The sequence below is a fragment of the Ambystoma mexicanum genome, chromosome 1q (genome assembly GCF_040938575.1).
Source record: "Ambystoma mexicanum isolate Mex_15411 chromosome 1q, UKY_AmexF1_1, whole genome shotgun sequence".
Taxonomy (NCBI): domain Eukaryota; kingdom Metazoa; phylum Chordata; class Amphibia; order Caudata; family Ambystomatidae; genus Ambystoma; species Ambystoma mexicanum.
The window spans coordinates 1,275,368,952-1,275,387,224 of record NC_090922.1 but is presented as its reverse complement, the minus strand read 5'-3'; the positions used below and the strand labels follow the sequence as shown (position 1 = coordinate 1,275,387,224).

General features: G+C 39.9%; 1 protein-coding gene across 15 annotated transcripts in view; it reads right to left on the bottom strand.

Moving 5' to 3' along the window:
* The window catches only part of DAB1 (DAB adaptor protein 1), a 4,845,894-nt gene that overhangs the window by 1,345,458 nt on the left and 3,482,163 nt on the right, over nucleotides 1–18,273 (bottom strand). For all 15 annotated transcript variants that reach the window (XM_069642094.1, XM_069642098.1, XM_069642099.1 and 12 more), the window contains one exon: nucleotides 16,409–16,527. The gene's annotated coding sequence lies outside the window, so the exon portion shown is untranslated. The remainder of the gene's footprint in view (nucleotides 1–16,408; nucleotides 16,528–18,273) is intronic.

Below are 18,273 nucleotides of genomic sequence, written 5' to 3'. Positions count from 1 at the left end.
CATTCACCTCTTTAAATAAGAGGTTTTTGGTTTTGTTTTTTAAATGCCAATTAGCACATTTGGGGTAATTAGGACTGGGGAAATGTCATATCCCTAAGTTCTGGACTGGTCTCAAATCCCACTTAATTAAAGTATGTGATCCTGGGCAATTTATTTTGTCTCACTGTGCCTTATCTGCGGACGCTCTATTTCAAACTACGTAAGTATGGCTTTTACATCAAGTAGTGAATGACCAAATACTTAAACAGAACCAATGTGTGTGCAGGTTTTTGGATTTTGTAGGCAGGTGTTGTAGGGCCCTAAAGCAGCCCCTCTTGTAATTCGGGTGCAGCCACAGAGTTAAGATAACAGCAGCAGGCAACCCATGTTACACAGGGCCTACTAGGACATCAACGAATTTGACCATGATGAACATTTGTTTTCAGGCTTGATCTGAAATTGCAAGCTCATCCTGGTGATGAGGTCCAGCTCTTTCCAGCCAGCCAGTCAGACCTCCTAAATACAACTACAACAGTAAACACACTTAAAAAACATTAAACAGTTTAATCATTATCACACTAAGGCCCATAGGTCAAAGCCATAGGCACAGAGCCACTGTGCATACCTTTATAACTAATTTCTGGGGCCCGACAGTGTCAAGTGAAGCTGCGATATTTAGCTTGGCACAGCTCTCAGGCACTCAGAGAAGTTTTAAATGGCAGTGAGAGCCAAATGCAGCTTATGTTCCTCGGATGCTATCAGGCCATATTCAGATTGTTTTTCTAATCCCAGTTAGGACAGTTGCCAGGGGCACTTGAAAAATTGGCCACTACAGCAGGCAAGCCTTTTTCAAATGCAATCATTGAAGTGTTCCCTACGTAGAGTGGAGCTTTTCGCCCTCCTTCAAAATGGTAATTTTCACCCAAATGCTCAGGACTTTGGGCAAGTGTTACTCTACAATAGTTCTAGCAGAATCCTCTTCAATTTGGTTTATGATGAGTCTTCAAGGTGATTCCACTAATGGGGAGACATATCTCCATGTTATATAGTCACAGATATTCATATACTCACAGCTGATTGGTCCATTTCAAGCCTTCTGCAAGGGGCCAATCTCACTTTCTGTTACAAGATATTTGGTATTCTGGTACCATCTCCCAGAGTGTCTTGTATGCAGAAAGGTGGGAAGAGGCAGATGGAGAAACGTGGTCTAAACATTTCTAAGAGGGAGGGACCCTCCCTCTAGAGACTTATCCTCTCCTATATTTTCCTCGCTCATATCTGCCTGATCTAAGAGACAACATTGCTTACTCCCTTACTTACTCCCTTGCTTGACTTCTCCATTTTGCTGGCTTATCTTTGTAGCACTGAGCCCCACCCTACAACCTGGGGAATGTTCTGTTCCTCTGGCAAGGTTTCAAGCCTTCCCATCTGGCCTGTACACAACATCCTGTTGTGATTGAGCGCCAGCCCCTGGCTGTAGCTCAGAAAAACTCTGAAGTTTGCTGGAGTCACTGGACATTGAACAGATTTTGGCCTCAGAGGCCAATAACCAAACCAGATATAGCTTTACATTCACATCTTCTCCAAGTGCTGACACTAGACCTTAGGGATACACAGTTTAAATTGATACCTGCTAGTTTACCTTCAATGGGATTGTCGTTTCTATTCCAGAAAAGGCCAATGAAAAATGTAGAATAACTTTTGATTCTATGAATGTCAGCACAAAACCATTTAGAGTCTGCCTTCCTGATACAATCAGGAATGGACCTTTAAATGTGTAGATCATAGATTGCTTGCACTTTATTATTAGGTTAGCCAACCAACAACAGGTTTACACTTTGCCAGTTCAAAAATAATTTGCAGAAGTCTCTTAAAGTGCAGCCCCTATTGCTGCTAACATGCATTATTTTCAGCAGAAGGTAAGTCTGCACCATACTTTCCCATCAATATATAATAGGAGACAAAGCTAGTGTATAGGTGCTAGAGTAGAAAGCTATAACTAGAGAGAGGAAGGGACCAATCACAGTTAAAAGATCAACATCATTTTTAATAATAGGTCATAAAAGTTAAAACATATAATTAAATTCAATGGTCCACAGTACAATCCCTAACATCCAATATAAAACAAGGAATACGTAACAGGCTTACAATGCAAGCTAAAACAAGTTCACAGAAAAAACACACACAATTGGTACATATAAAACAAATAGTAGTGTACCAGATTCTATTAGAATTATTGTATCATAGATTTATGTCTCTGTTTTTAATCCAGAGAACTGTCTCGACACTAGCTTTGTCTCCTATTATATATTGACTACTATCCACCCGGATATAGACAGAGTAGACACTGTTAACCCACTCATATCAGTGCTCTAACGGGATCCCTCTCCTTATAATTAACCATACTTTCCCATACCTTATAATAATAGATTAATAAAATTAGATGTGGCAATAGAAAGTCTTACAGATCCTACATGAGAGGTTGTTACTCAGCATCATCATGCACACATTTTCTTTTGTGCATACTTTTATGTTAAGTATGTGTGTCCTAAGAGCTTCCAGCATGCCAGGTACTGATGCCCAGCAGAAGATATTCATGGACTATCTCATAAGTGAATGTCGGTAAATTCATGTGTGCATTGAATGGCCAGCAGGCCTTTTGGGTTCAAACCCACCAGCACCAGCTTATAAAACACAGAGCACCGCCTGAAAGTGAGACTGTTTACCAGATATGACTTTCATAGCAGAATCCATTCCATTTACTGGAGCTCTCAAAATCCTAAAAAAATATGGGAGATTCCCCCGGCCAGATGGAAATCTATCAAAGCGTGCATGTGTGTGCATGTTGTGTCTGTGTGGACAACTTGGACCCTATTAGGACAACATCAAACAATGCAGAAAAAGTCTTTGTTTCAGTGTGCTGGCATTGCCGATTACATGTCTGTGCAGATCTAGCTTTTAAGCTGAGATGTGGCCATTATCAAGGCCCTTCGCAAGGCTGTAGGGGCTTGTGTGTGGTTGAATGGTGAATCTGCAGTATGCATATGGTTTCTGGTGAATGTGTAGGATACAAACTTATTTGCTAGGAATATATGCACACAAAAGGGATCCTTCTACCCCCTTGTGTTTTGACCTGTTGCTAAAAACATTTGGCTGAAGAGATTACATCCAATATCAACATCAAGTGTTTCTATATGCAGGCACAATTCTGTGTTTTGAAACCAATCTTTATATTGCTGTCTCTAAACTGAATTATTTTGGGAATCCCAGGCGTGCTTTAAACCATGAAATAGTAATTGAATGCAAGAGGATCTTGAAACACTGAAATGACACTTCAGCACTATAACAGGCACTTTGTATCTAAAAGTGCAATACGTTGAATTCTATGCAGAAAATCAGGATCCACCAAACAGTATTGGGACTTGTAGGATCCAGTGACATTTCGTTTTTAGGTTGTGCATATTACAAAAATAGATATAAAGCAATGGAGTTATGTACAGGCCTTTTTAGGGCGTCATAAGAGGTAAGGAACAGGACACAAGATCCTCTGGCCATGGGGTAAAATGTCTTGTGGGAATGGAAGGAACCTAGGTGGCATCTAAATATTGAGTGAAGCGTACAGACGTAATTTACTTCCTAAACAGCAAGAGCATTGACAAAGACAATGATACCACCAAATTGTGTTCCAGTAGACAGCGGTGTAAAAGGAATGGCCTGTTCCTTGTTTTTCCTTGTGTGTCATTTCATTGTGAGTCTAGTAATGGTCTGCTGACTGGAGGAGCGTGATTCACCTGAGCTAAATTTGTAGCTGGGAGCCGGTCATTCTAGGATTAGTTGCATTATAATTAATGCAGTCCTAAAGAGTATTCTGTCTCTGATGGGAGGCCAGTGTAGCCACCGTGTGATGGTAGAAATATGGTCAATTAACTGTTTCCCATTATAAGCTATACATCAACTTGGTTAGTGTCTGGTGTTTCATTGGAATGTAGTTGAGTGCATATCGTCCATCAATGCGGGAGGTTACCAGGTCCTGAACGATGATTCTGCTTTCTTGCGATGTAGAATGTGTTAGCTGGTACTAGGTGGTTTGGGCCTTTTTATTGATATGTTATCAGAAGTAGAGAGTTCTTGCTATAGCAAACCCAAATGATTGGGCAGTCAGGGCCAGTTAAGGGGTAAATCATTAAGTCACCCTTGAATGGTAACCTGCTTATGTGGGTGATAGAATATGATATATTCAATGTTAGTGCTTGTATATGCTTATCATTCAGGCTTTGTTGAAGGTGAGACAGTTCCAGAGGAATCAGATATCCGGATCACCTCTGACTTTTTGGATTCTTTGGGTATTGGCCACCTATTGGTGGTGTGAGTTATCAGGTTCCTTGAGAAAAGATCACCAACGAGAGTACTGAGACTTCTAGAACACCACTAGTGACCAAGCAGCAGTCTGGCCGGAAGATGCCTAAATGGATGACTTGGTGTATATATGAAAGGTAAGATGTGAACCAGTTGAGAACCGTGCTTAAGAAGCTTATTCTGTTCATATTTAGACTGGGCAGTGCATGGTGGTCCAGTGTATTGAATGTGGCAAAAAGGTTAAAGAGAACTCAAAGGAAGATAAGCCTTTGTCCATGTCTTGAGGGGTACCATCTATGACCTATTGTCATGGCCACAGTCCCCAGAACACAAAACCCACATCATCTATATGATGGGGGCAATGGGTCACTTGACTCACTTATGCCCCTTTGGGACCTATAAACAAAGCAGCCCTGGCTGGGCCCAGTCCAGGCGCCTTTGGCGATAGGCTCATATAGAGATGTGAGCAGTAACACTTTATTTCAGTGCAGGAGTGCTTTTACTTTATTTCAGTGCAGGAGTGCTTTTATTTTACAAGAACTTTCCAGCAGCTGAAAGCCTTTATTCCAGAGAACATCTTCATGTGCTTACTCGTCGGGTGTGGCTGCATAGTCCTGGTCTTCATGTGCTGAATCATCAGGTGTGGCAGGGTGTGGCAGGCAGGCTGAACTTGGTGGGCGTGGCTTCAGAAACTCAGCTATATAAGCTGCTCCATCTTTAAGGCCGGTGTTTCATGTTACTGTGCACTCACACCGCCGCTTGGACCGGTTTACTTACCTTTGAAACCAGGCATTCTCCTACATACCCACCTGCAGGAAACTGCTGCTTCATCGCTTCATCTGCAGACTCATCTCCTGACACCCAGTGATCTTGATCCTGACGCCGCAGCTCCTCACTCCGCATCCACAAACTCAGACCCTGTGAAGAAGAAGAAAGACAAGGTTAGAACATCCGTCCTAGGGCCGCGCCGCATTTGAACCCCGCGTGCCCTCTAGTTAACAATTTACCAGCTACTGTACCGCTGCAGCTTCATTCCGCATTCCATCCGGCTGTTGCCTCGAGCTCCGGGCCGGCAACATCACCTGCAAGGGAAGAAAGCAAAAGAGAAAACATCAAAAGTGGAACGGAGAGCAATACAAGACAACAAACTTTACAATACAAGAAAAAAAGACACGGAAAGACAAAGGCAAACAGGAACACTTACCTGAAGTATAGTGGCTTAGTTGCAGCAGGACTGGACTACCATGTGCAAGGGACCAGTGAAGGAACTCAGTCCAGATCATACAAGCGCCCCTGCCAGAAGCAGCAGGATGGAGTGCTCGCCAAAACTAATCAACAGGTGAGCTTTCCAGGGACAGCGCATCCCACGGGTACAACGGTTTGGGAGAAGGGATCTGGAAGGGGATCAGGCGCACAATCTGGCATAACCATGCCCCCTATTCTCCACGCAGGAGCAGTCCAGAGCAGCATCACCTATTACCACCAGTCACCACATAAGCGCAGAGGGCGATGTCGGACCCGAGCGACTTCACACCCAGGAGGTCTGCGACCGTGCCCCAACGCCTCTGCAGAGACCAGGTGAGCGTAACACCTATATGGTGGCTGTTTCAGTGTTAGATTTTGGTAAGATGGGTAATGACAGAGTATTCCCTGTTGGATGATCTGATCATGGAATTGGTTGGCAACTGCCTTGATATGATATGATATGATATCATATGATATGATAAGTCATTTACAACGGGCCTGTACACAAGTGTTTCTAGACACAACAATACAAGGGAGGGAAGACATTGTTGGACAATACAAATTATCTTACTAAGCCTTTTGACATTCAGATCATGCAAGTACAACAGCACCAAACTACAGGGGAAGAGAAAGAGAGAGAAGTGCCAGGGAGAGAGAGAGAGGGGAAGTGGCATCAGGGCAGCGCAGCTCTGGGCAAGTGCAGGGAGGCAGGGGACTGTATAGGTTACAGTTACAGCCCCTATGAGCAGGGTGGCCTGGAGGCAGTGCAGGGGAGAATGATCATGGAGGAGCCTGGTACCTGTTAAGCTCAGAGGGTAGCCAGACAACCAATCAGTGCAGCAGACTCATCGTTCAGCAGGGGAGGGAGAGAGAAAAAAAAGAGAATAAGAAGGTCTTGAGCTGCTTCCGGAACTTCAGGCGGTCGGCTCACATTTGAGAGGGACAGGGACGTCATTCCAGAGAATGCACCTGCTTAAGAGAGAGATGATTTTTTGCAATTATTTTTCCAATGAATGGTAGGCTAGGGACATGGTGGTAGTTTTCAAAATCACCTGGGTCCAAGGTGGGTTTTTGAAGGGATGGGGAATTATTCCCATTCTTTGGGTTCTTGGCAAGATTACTTGCCTGTCTATATGTCAAAATTGTAGCCATCCCTAGAATTAGAAGTAGATTCATCTGAGAATGACCTGGAAGAGTAACTGGTCTGAGAAACTGGGTCCAGGGGTCAGCAAAAGGGTTGACATTCCTATGACGTTGATGTGTGTTGGTCTCATTGATTTAATTGAAGTCATCTTGCATGATTATTTTTTCATTAAAAGGAAGGCCAATAGGGAAAGAACACGTGTAATTGTTCTGGTTACATGCTTGTGGAAGAAAAAACATTACACCAGATTGAAACTGACTCTCTCTTCCACTTTACCAACAAGGAGAATGTACATTGTGACAATGGCAGAAGGCCAGGAAGCAATGCATGGAGCCAGGGAAGAACATGGTGTTAATGTTTGATAAATGAAAGAGGAAGCTCTGAAGAGGCAGTGACTTGGCAATATATAGTGCTGCTAAACACAGATAAAGATATATATATCTGCAAGCAAACCCAAAGACACTGCAAATAACTGTTACTATCATCCAACTCAATGGTACTCATTTTATCAACATCGGAGAGATGACAAGCTGAGTCAGCCCTTCTGGACTTTGTATCTGTATGTGCATGTTGCCCCCAGATCCATGTACATAACCACTGATTGGGGGATAAAGATAATTAGCATATTTGGATATATTCTCCTAATGAAGCTCACATTTGCAACAAAAAAAAATATTGAGATGTTTAGGCTTTGGCTCACAGGTGTGACAAAGTGACCCATGATGTGGCCATACTGTAATGAATAAGAAGAGACTACAATGGCATTATCAAGTCAATACATCCATGCCCTGACGTTGCCACGTTGACACATTCTCCAAGCTCATGCCTGCAGATATTGGTGACCAATGTCACCATAGGCTATGCTGTTTTTTTTTACATTTAAGAAGTGCAGGCATGCAAAGGCAGATCAGTTGTTGGAGTTTAGTTTACTTAACTAACTGTCTGCTCATCTTGATGTGGTAGTATTTGACTGCTGGGTGATGTGGAACATATATTGTTCCTGTTCTGTCAGTGTTTGTTTTTAAACCAAAAAAAAAAACAGATGCCCACAGAGATAGAAAACATCTGCTTATCTGCTTTGCTGCTTTGCATCAGTTCATGGTAATAATGATGCATAGTAGTTATAATAATAATAATAATAATAATAATAATAATAATACAAGAATAATAACAAACTGATGATTATTCTATTTGTTTACGATATTGGACATGTTGGTATCTTCTGTTTTCCTCTCTTTCTCCTCCCTCTTACCATTCTCCACTCACTCTCATTACCCCTTCTCTTCTTTGCTCCAATATAATGTCTTTCAATGTACATCTTCTGATTGGTTGATAACAATATAATACGTATATAATAATATTAATTACAGTGATAATACATGTGTCCTGCTGTTATTGGAATAAATACAAATTTTATGACTATTTGTTTTTATTTACAGCTAATTGAGCATTTCAAAACATTACCGGTTAACAACATGTGTTAATTACATGACAAAACACCATACAGGGTTCACAATCTGCTTTTGTGTTTAAAATGGAGCAAGCAAAATCATGGATGGATTTAAACTGCAGTTTTTAACATACATTTTAAAAATGATGCTCTGTCCTGAAGAAAATCACGAGGCACCCACCACACATGCACAATAATATGGCAGCACATTTAAAACTTTTTAAAAGCCATGTGTTTTCAGAAATTACATCTTTCAAATGATATGCATCTACATGTATATTTTCAGTAAAATGCAGATAATTAAATCCATTGCTCATCACAAAAAGAAAACGTTTATCTTAATTTCTCAGCGCTCTGACAGAGTGCCCATAAATCGAGCTCTGTCCCTGATACAAAATGTTATTTTTATTATACTTTGGCAGACAAAGCTCCTCAATCGTGTCTGTGTACTGGCAAAATAAATATTATTTATGTAACTATTTTGATCATGCTGTGTCTCTAGCCAGAGGCTTTTATGACTGTTATCAAGTAGAAGACCGACGGACGTGTCATTAAGTTTGTGATTAGGGGAGGTTACCTAAAGAATCAACTGATACTTTCAGAAACCTAAAAATGAATAACAATGGAAGTGTCACTCAATCGCATAAAGATGGGTTGCTTTGATAATAGTAAATGACTGCAAAACAGAAAAATAAGAGTATGATTGATTATTCATGAAACCAGTCAAGTTAACTTGGGTAGTTAGTTCCATTACACCAAACCCTTATAGTAGGTTGGAGAGCAACGACTTTACTGTCAATGTTTACTTAGTATTTATTTATGCTTTTTTATTTATTTATATCATGGTTTCATAGCACAATACAAACAGTTAAAAAATCAATAAGATACACGTGATTACAGTAACTTTGCACTATAGCAAGCACTATTTGCACTGGCGCACAGATTGCCATAGTGCAAAATTCCTATTTTTTAAAAGCACCAGGGTGCAATGTTTTCTTTATTGCCTATTGAGCATGCACCAGTGCACATATTCTGTAATACCGGCCATGGCGTTTGTAGTTGCCTAGGGAGTTTATGCATTTTTTGTGATGGTGGGAGCTCTCATTTTAAACAATCAATTTCTCCCATGGAATGGGTACCTGCACACTGATAGGGCTGCAACTTTGTTGTGATGTTTACCTTGATCTGCAATAACACAGCTAATAGAATTATAGAGTTGACGTGTCAGATATGAGTGCATTTTTAAAGCGTTTAGTTTCAGAAGCTTACTGAATCTGAAGTTGTTTACTTAAGCTTCTTCAAGCCAATGAAGAATGATTATTAAATAAATTGTGATTCTGTGTTTCTGGTGCTAAATTGTGAGTATCCTGAAAATGTGACACACTGAACCGTGTCTATATTACAAACAATATTGAACCCGATACACCCACTTACAGTGATCAGTTAGCAAGAATTTGATGCAAATTTCACTTCATAGTTGCTGGCGAATTTCAGAGATTTTGAAGACAATTGATAAGCTTCTTGGGAACATACAAGTATGATTTGATTTAAGCAATAGACCCCGACTAGGGGGGCATTACCACTTCAGGTAATGCCCCGGGGACCATAGTTACAGGCCCGAGCAAAGCCTGTAACTATGGGTAAGCCTATACCTGAAGTGGTTATGCCCCCCCGATCCCCTGCGAGGGGCTTATCGCTATTAATACCCCGGCCCGTAAGACCAGGGTACTAAGAGCATTTTCTTTCCTGGTCTGAAAATGCTCCGGCGTTTCAGAACAGAAAAAAACATTATTTTATTTGAAAGAAATGGCCGCCGGGGAAGGGAAAACAGAGTCCATTGTCTCTTTCCATGGCAGCCATTCAAAATGAATGGAAAAAGGTAAACAAACAAAATGGCCACGATAGAAAGGGAGCAGGGACTATAAGTAGTCCCTGCTCCCTTTCCACGGGAGCCATTAAAAGAATAGGGAAAATGTAAACAAACAAAATGGCCGTCATGGAAAGGAGAGAAGGGACTATGTGTAGTCCCTTTTTACTTTCCATGATGGCCTGTTGTGAATCTGGAGTGGACGCGCTGGGGACAGAAGTGTTCCGAGCGTGTCTGCTCCTGAAAAGGAACAAAAAGAAGGTAAGTGGGTTTGGGAGGGCGGGGAGGAGATTCTCTGGTTGGGAGGTGGGGAGGGCACAACGCATCTGGGGAAGATGGCAGCCTCCAGCCATGTGGTGGCTTGGAGTGGGGATTACCCCATTCCGAACCTCCTCACTGGCTGAGTGGCTGCCATACTTACAATCTCATTGTCCCTCGTCGGGTACTAATAAATTACCTAATGAAGCATGACCAATTCTTATGTCATTTTCCATCTGAGATTTGAGTTGGGGAAGCAGGAGGAGCTTTCACCACATGCACATCCGAGCATTGGTACCTCTGGCAGCAGCAGTACATGCAATGTCAGCTTGAAATATTGAACTCCAATGTTTAATGGCCAGAACTGGAGCTAATGGGATCTCGAAGGTAGGTGACTAGCCAAATGGAGTGTCTATGCCACTGACTACTCTGGTAATAAAATCTATGTAATAGCCTTTGTAAGTTCTCCACTATGCAAAGTACAGTCAGTCCAATTATTCAGACATGATTAGCTAAGTCACTAACTTATTCTCCAGGGAGATGGCCAACTACAAATGGAAGCGCAGCTTCCACTTCTCTATTGTCTTTTCTTTCGCATCATGCATAGAGGTACAGAGCTGTAATTGTGAGAAGAGAACCTCTCTGAGGGACATTCCATATCACTGCATTTTCAGAGGATTTTACGTCTAACTTGTAGGCAAAACATTTATCTTTTTCTGATAATGAAGCACAGATGACACTTTGAAACATACATATCTAAAAACTCTGACAAATACCTGAATGCGGACACATTACTCTGGCCACTCCAAATATTATTGAAAAATGTGAAATTACCTTTTACTGCCCATGATCCAGGATCAATAGGCAAATAGATCCTCAGTTCCCCAGTATGGGCAGATCAACTTCTCCCATTGAAAATGATCAACTACATACATGTAAATGCATACATACTTACGTAGAGCAAAAGACTCACTTCCAAAGTGTGTGAAGTACTTCATATTTATTTCTAACACAAGAAATACATCACCCTAGAATATTTGTGTCTCTTGCAGACCTGATCATCACTCTCCCACAACACTACAACACTAAATGAGCATCTATTGCTGAATTTCAAAATGCCATTATAAATGACAGAAAGAGACATAATTGATGCTTTCAATGAAAATAACCCGAACCTATGGAGAAACATCATTATAAAAGATCACATGGAAATTGTTTTTGGCCTAAAAACATTACTTTAATATGCTTACTCACTAGTCATTTTTCAACATTATTAACACATTCTTGAATTGTCCTTCAAACCTCGTAATTTGCTGACACCATCTCAACTGCGGAAACATTTTATTAAGTGTCTTACCATAATAACTATATATAAATGATTAAATGAAATACAAAGAGTTGCGCGATGCACTGACATTTAGACAGTCTTACACATGATCTTCGAGTTGCCAAGTTTCCCAAGTGTGCCTGATTCCAAATTAAGCTAATATTCTAGTATGATCTTAACTATTAATTTTGAGAAATAAAAATGAAGAATATCCAGAGCACATTAACTTACCTCTCCAACAACCCACATTTGCCAACTTCCTTAAAACATGCATGACAATTTAAGACCCCTCCTCTACACACCAGTTCAGCTCCTCAAACATTCCCAGCCTGTCTACATACTACTGATTTTTTGTCTAATTGAATACAGGAAAACTAGGCTCATCTCACCATGGCCAATGATTACTCAATACTCAAAATACCATTCAAGAGGAAAATACTTAGCATTAATGAGCTCCAACATCACCTTAGAAACAACATCTTGTTTCCAAACAATTAATCAGGTATTTTATTCTTAATCAGAGGCAGAGGAATGACCAAGCATCGGATAATACCAGCATGTAGGGACTTAGAGCTGCAGAAATTAAAACAAAACTCATGACAAAACCTGAAAACAGTTTAGCATGCCATAAATGTGTTTACTGAAATTTAAATACATTCCAACATAAAAATAATAATGAGACATTCAATGCGTTCATGTAGCCCTGCCATTTGTGCCAACAGGCCTGGCACTGTTTGTGAATTCTGGTGTACAAAGTCTTGGGAAGGTTATAATGGGGTAAGGAAATATGTGATGGGTATATATTTCAGAAAGACTGGTATGGTGGGGAGTATTTAATTTGTCCAGAAAATAGATGGCAGGGTTAGATACATGGATCTAAGCAGGAACTGAAGTTATATAGGTGTTGTTCCCCAATACGTAACTATATCTTAGTTAACAAATAGATTGTGTTCCTTTATACACATACTGCAATGCCAAGAAATTGGCTATTACTTTTATGAATTCCAAAGTAATGGTATGGGTCAGGAAGAAGGTTACAGCATCCTCCAGAGGTGTAGGGTAGCTTCTATTGGAAGATGTGAAGAGCACCGGATATGCATTTGCCAGGTTTGACACAGTAGGGTTATAAGGAGATGAGATGGCAACATATTCCATTTGACTCTCAATGATAGCCGAGGGGTATTAAGATGTAATCACATTAATGTAGCAAAATCAGTGCAATCACCCTTGGAGGTATATCTTGCATGGGCACTAGCAGCAGTCTTATATAGATCTGAGATATGGAGCTTTATTAACCATAGGAAGCTAATGGTTGCTTATTAGAGACATATAAATAGATACCCCCAAATAAATGCTTTATGGCTAGAGACAGGGCTATTACATGTAGGTACGATATTACATCTTCACCTCTTGCCTTAATGGATTACACTTCGGATAAACCAAGCAACACTTATGCATAGGGATCTCATTAGTAGCAAATTGGATATTGTAACACAAGTCAAGGACTTCAGCTACTGGTCTAACGAGCTGATGTTTTACTGCAAGTGGGAATCGCTATATGTTTAAGGAATACAAATATAGGGATACTTATGGTATGCTATGATATCCAATATTTATAGTGTGCCGTTCACCACCATAGTGTGGATGGTAACTACTATTATCATGATGAAAAGCACTGTGGGTGGTTGCAGGGTGGGCATGGTATGAAGCTCTACCTGAAGCATAATGCAATCCTGGGCAGGGAAACATAATTTGATACTTGCATGGCACATGCACTTAAAAAAGGCTAAGGTGTATGCCAGCGGCTGTGCATACTAGTAGCTAAATGGGAGAGGAAGATGGGTAATTAATTGTAGATGTGATAGAATAAACATGAGACTATTTCATTTTTACCCTAGGTGCAACCTGATGTGTTAAACATGTTTTATCTCTATACTCTATCAGTCAGGAGTGAGGATAGTTTAAGCAGTACTTGGACTGGTTAACTTTTAAATCTACACCTAGAAACAGCTGACAGTGGATGAGTACCTGTGAATAGGATGGATCTCTGATTAAGGAGAGGGAAAGTTTCATGTGTCAGTAACTATCTATGTGTGATTAAAATAGTATAAATGCCCAGCAGAGTTAGTCTGAATTTGACAGTAGTGGGCAATGGGGCTGAGTGGCTGAGGAAAGAACTCCCCGTTTTCTGACAAGCTGAAGTTGATCTACAATGGTCAATGTGAGAAAAAGAGGTGCAACTGAACAATTCAACCATAATGTCGAAGAATATGTTCTACTTCATTCACACTAGAATTGTATAGTGTTGCATACCACTGAAACAGACTCATGATTTCGTTATGATTACATTTTAGATGCTAAAGTAGGAGATGAGAAAGAGTCAATGATCAGCCTTGTCCAGGATATTTTATGTAGTTTGGAAATGTTCTATTTTGATTTCATTACATGTATTTATTAATTTAATAATTGTGGGACAGAGGGTGTACTATGAGGTTGTACAAGGAATGTACGAAATCTGGTCCAGGGTAGAAAATGTGTTATTTATTGTAAAGATGTATTTTGAGATGGTTTTGCGTACAGTAAAGTGTATGAAAAGAATGTCAGAGAAAATTAGTGCAGAGAGGATTGTGGGTGTCCCCTAGATATTCTAATTTGTTTTATGTATTATCAAAAAATATTTCTGACAGTATACTTGTATTATTTCTACCAACTGATGTTCAAGTACAACACGTTCACAAATATACTCAACCTTTGTGCCCATTTATTTACACACATTGCAAGTTACCCTTTAGGGCATTCCCTTTTGGTAGGCAACATTTAGAAATGTTCTTTTTATACATATGCAATAACGTCATAGAACAATTACAAAAGAAGGTGAATAGCCCACAAAGGCAAATGTAAATGTGTGAACAAAGGGAGGAATTTGGAGAAATGTAATGGATATGGGCTCTGAATAGCTTCAGGTGCAATCCTGTACCAAACGGCATGCGCCACTTCCCACTTAACCCTTAACATACAGGAAAACGCATGTTTACTTGGTCCTTATGGATTGTTCTCGGTCTACCAACATTAACTGACAGTCCTATACTTATTCATTTGATTCAAATAATATCTTTTCACATGTGCATCAGTATTTAACAAAATACACTATCTACAGTAATTTGCTTGATATAAAATATGATAATATTCTCAATGTCTTATACAAAGCCTTCCCAGCCTATATGACCATTATGAACATCTTCATAAACTACTCTTTAAACCAAAGGACACACTAACCAATATGATCAATGACATTCTATGCCAGAATGTGAGCCCGGTATGTTTTAATAATGGATCATAACTCAATACAATACATGCCAATATGTGTTTTGAGTCTTTTTACTGTTCAGATCTACGCAACTTCTTGTAATTTTTGTAATGGTCAGTAAAAGATAATGTCATATTACAATAAAAATACGTTTGTAAAACATATTTTCTGATGTAAGTAAAAGAAGAAAGATGTACACATTTGTACCAAAAGAATGAAGCCTAAAATACAATAAAGCGAATAATGGAGAGTTTGCCTTTGAACCTAGAGCTATTATACAATTGTTTGAGCTAGTCCCCTGAGGTTTCTTTAATTTGAGAAATAGAGACATCAAATTGAAATCAATCCAGTGTGTATACTTCACTACATCTAATATGTTATCAATGGCCCTAGTGCAAGCACCTGATTGTTGGAGAAATCGTGGGCATATAGGCACCCTAGGCCATATAATCCGATCATGTCCAAAGGCAAAGGTTGATTTTGTCTTGAAGAAGATAGACTGATGGTCTGCACCACTAAAACCTTTGCTATTTCTTTTGTCTGAGGGATTATATTGGTTGTGATAATGTTGTCTTATTAATTTCGTTTATCCCATTTTACTGTATTGCTGTCTTTTCATTTGTTTTTGTTGCTGCTGTTTGTTTTTATTGTTGCTATGATTTTTATCGGAAATACCAATTACATTAAAAAAGGAAAGAATAATGACATTATTCAGACAAGAATCTAAATGATTTTAATAAGTACATGTTCTGTTTAAGGTAGTTCCTAGCTTAACCCCTTAAGTGCCAGGCTATTATGCAAGTCTATGCAAAAAGGACGAGCATGATTGTCCTTGGCATAATGTGTTTTGCAATAATGTAAATATGGTAACAAAAATGCAATATTTTCGTTAAGCTAAAATCACACTTTTAATCTTTTGGAAAATATTACAAATTAAATGTAGGTAAGAAAGTCCAAAAATTGATAAAAATCAAGTACTCGTTGTGGGATGATTTGAATTCATCTACTTAATTTAGAGCTGGTAATGTCATGAAAATTAATAAGCAGGAGGAGAGAAGAAGTTCAAGAAAGTTGACATGGTAATGCAGTGGAAGGATGTGTGTGAGCCGATGAGGATGTTGGAGTAAGGGAACCGAAAAAATGAAGGGAAAGTTTAAAAATAAGGGATATGGTGTGTTCCCTTACATAAAAAGCTCAATATATTTGGTTAATGGAGACATGTGGGGAGCTGATGGTTAAAATGAGAAGTGGAAATTGATTATCACCCATTTATGGTCATGCAAAAAATTCATGAGAATACAATTGTCTTATCATTTACAATACAACGCAATTTACAACACAACGTGTTTTTCAAAACACTAGGTTTTTAAACATTTCTCAACAATGCTTTGTAATAAGCACATTTTCTGTAGAAGCATGCCTAGTCACCACTTCTAACTTAAAACTGATTCAGATTGTTTTTTCTTTGTACTTACGTGATTTGATCTCCCTCTGATTTCTAATGTTCGATCCGTGCTGTGCAAGCGCTGCCTATTTTGCTGGTTCAGATAGAGTCTTCCATCAGGCATCAAAATGGTATATCTGATGTCCCAGACTGTGAAAGGCACTGAGAGTCATAAAACATGTTCATCTTTCATTTGAACATACATTCACATTGTATATCTTTTATTTATAAGGCATTGAAAAGGTCTTGATGTGTGCCCTGCTTAGCATCTCTAAAGGCTTCTAATTTTTTCAAATTGACTGTTTGATCAATATATTCAGCCCCATTAGTGTAAACATAAAGGTATTCTTTCATATGCGTGTGTCAATATATATATGGTATGGTATGATAGGTTATTTATAACACGCAGAATACACAGAGGTTTCTAAGCGTGGACCCGGGGATCGTACCTGTGGTGCTCTGTGTTGTCTTGCTTCGAAGGTGAGCATGTTGCCCCTGAGCTATCCTCCCGAGACAATGGCCCTCATTACAAGTCCGGCGCAGGACCATGGTGCTCTTAGCACCATGGTCCATGCTGGACTCCGGCATGGTGGATGGCGGAATTACCGCCCCATTCCAAGGTGAGTTGGGCGGTAATTCCCCATTCACCATTTGCCCTTCCCCATTCCCATTTTTGCCCCATAGGGCATAATGGGAATGGGGAAAGGCGCTAAGTACGGTGCCGCAAATTGCGGCACCGTACTTAGCACCAAAGTCACTTTGCGGCATGGGCAAAAAGCAGGCGTTTAAACCTGGGACCTCTTAATCAGGCGTTAAGGGTTAACGCCTGACTTGTAATGAGGGCGAATAAATATATATATATATATATATATATATATATATATATTGCACTAATAAGAACCTATGAAATTCAATGAAAAAACATTGTTAAAGGGCCAGCATGACGGGCGTTTCCAAAAAATCGGACACACTTCACGCTTTTCACCATTCAATCAGTTGGCATGTCCGATGCCTGCGGACATCATGGCACCCTCTTGGCCAATCAGATGCCTGTCCGTGGACAGTACAGGGAAATGGGTCTGCGAAGCGGAGCCAGATATCACAAATGATTTTGGACCTACTACTATTGGACAGATTTACACCAGATTTTCAAACGCACGCTTTTGGGACCAAGTTGCCACTCCTGGTGCAAATATTTTGAAAACCGTTTCTGCGGTTTGGGCTTTGTACCTGAGCAGAATTTGTTTCCATTATGTCCATTATGTCTATGGAAAAAAAACATTTTATTTGGACCCGCCTACAACTTTACACCCCTTACCCCCCCCCCTGATGAAACCTCGCCAAAATTCAGAGTGGGCCATATACTATTTTTTTCAAAGTTGGGTAAGGATTTGTCTAGGGGGAGTGAAGTTATAAGCCACCCAAAAATGCCTCTTTTTATGAGTTGAGCAACTTAACAATAACTACACGGCCGCTACCATAGGCCATGTAATATAACAGTATTTGACTTATCCTTGGTCTGCAGTAGTAGTTAAGTTGCTCAACACATAGAAAGTGCACTTTTTGAGTGGATTATAACTTTGCTCATCCTGGATGAACCCTCACCAAACATTGCAAAAATAGTATTTGGCCCCCTTGGAATGATTCTGCAAAGTTTGTCAAGCGGTGGCAAAGTTATAGGATGGGTCCCAACATTTGTGGAAATCCTCATAGATGCAATAGAAAACCAAATTGGCTCATGCCCACAGCCCAAACCGCTGGATGGATTTTCTCCAAATTTGCACCAGGAATGGCGACTTGGTCCGAAAAGCATGCGTTTGTAAATTTGGTGTAAATCTGTCCAGTAGTTTTTTTAATAACATCCAAAAAGTAGGTCAAAACAAATTAGCGGTATCT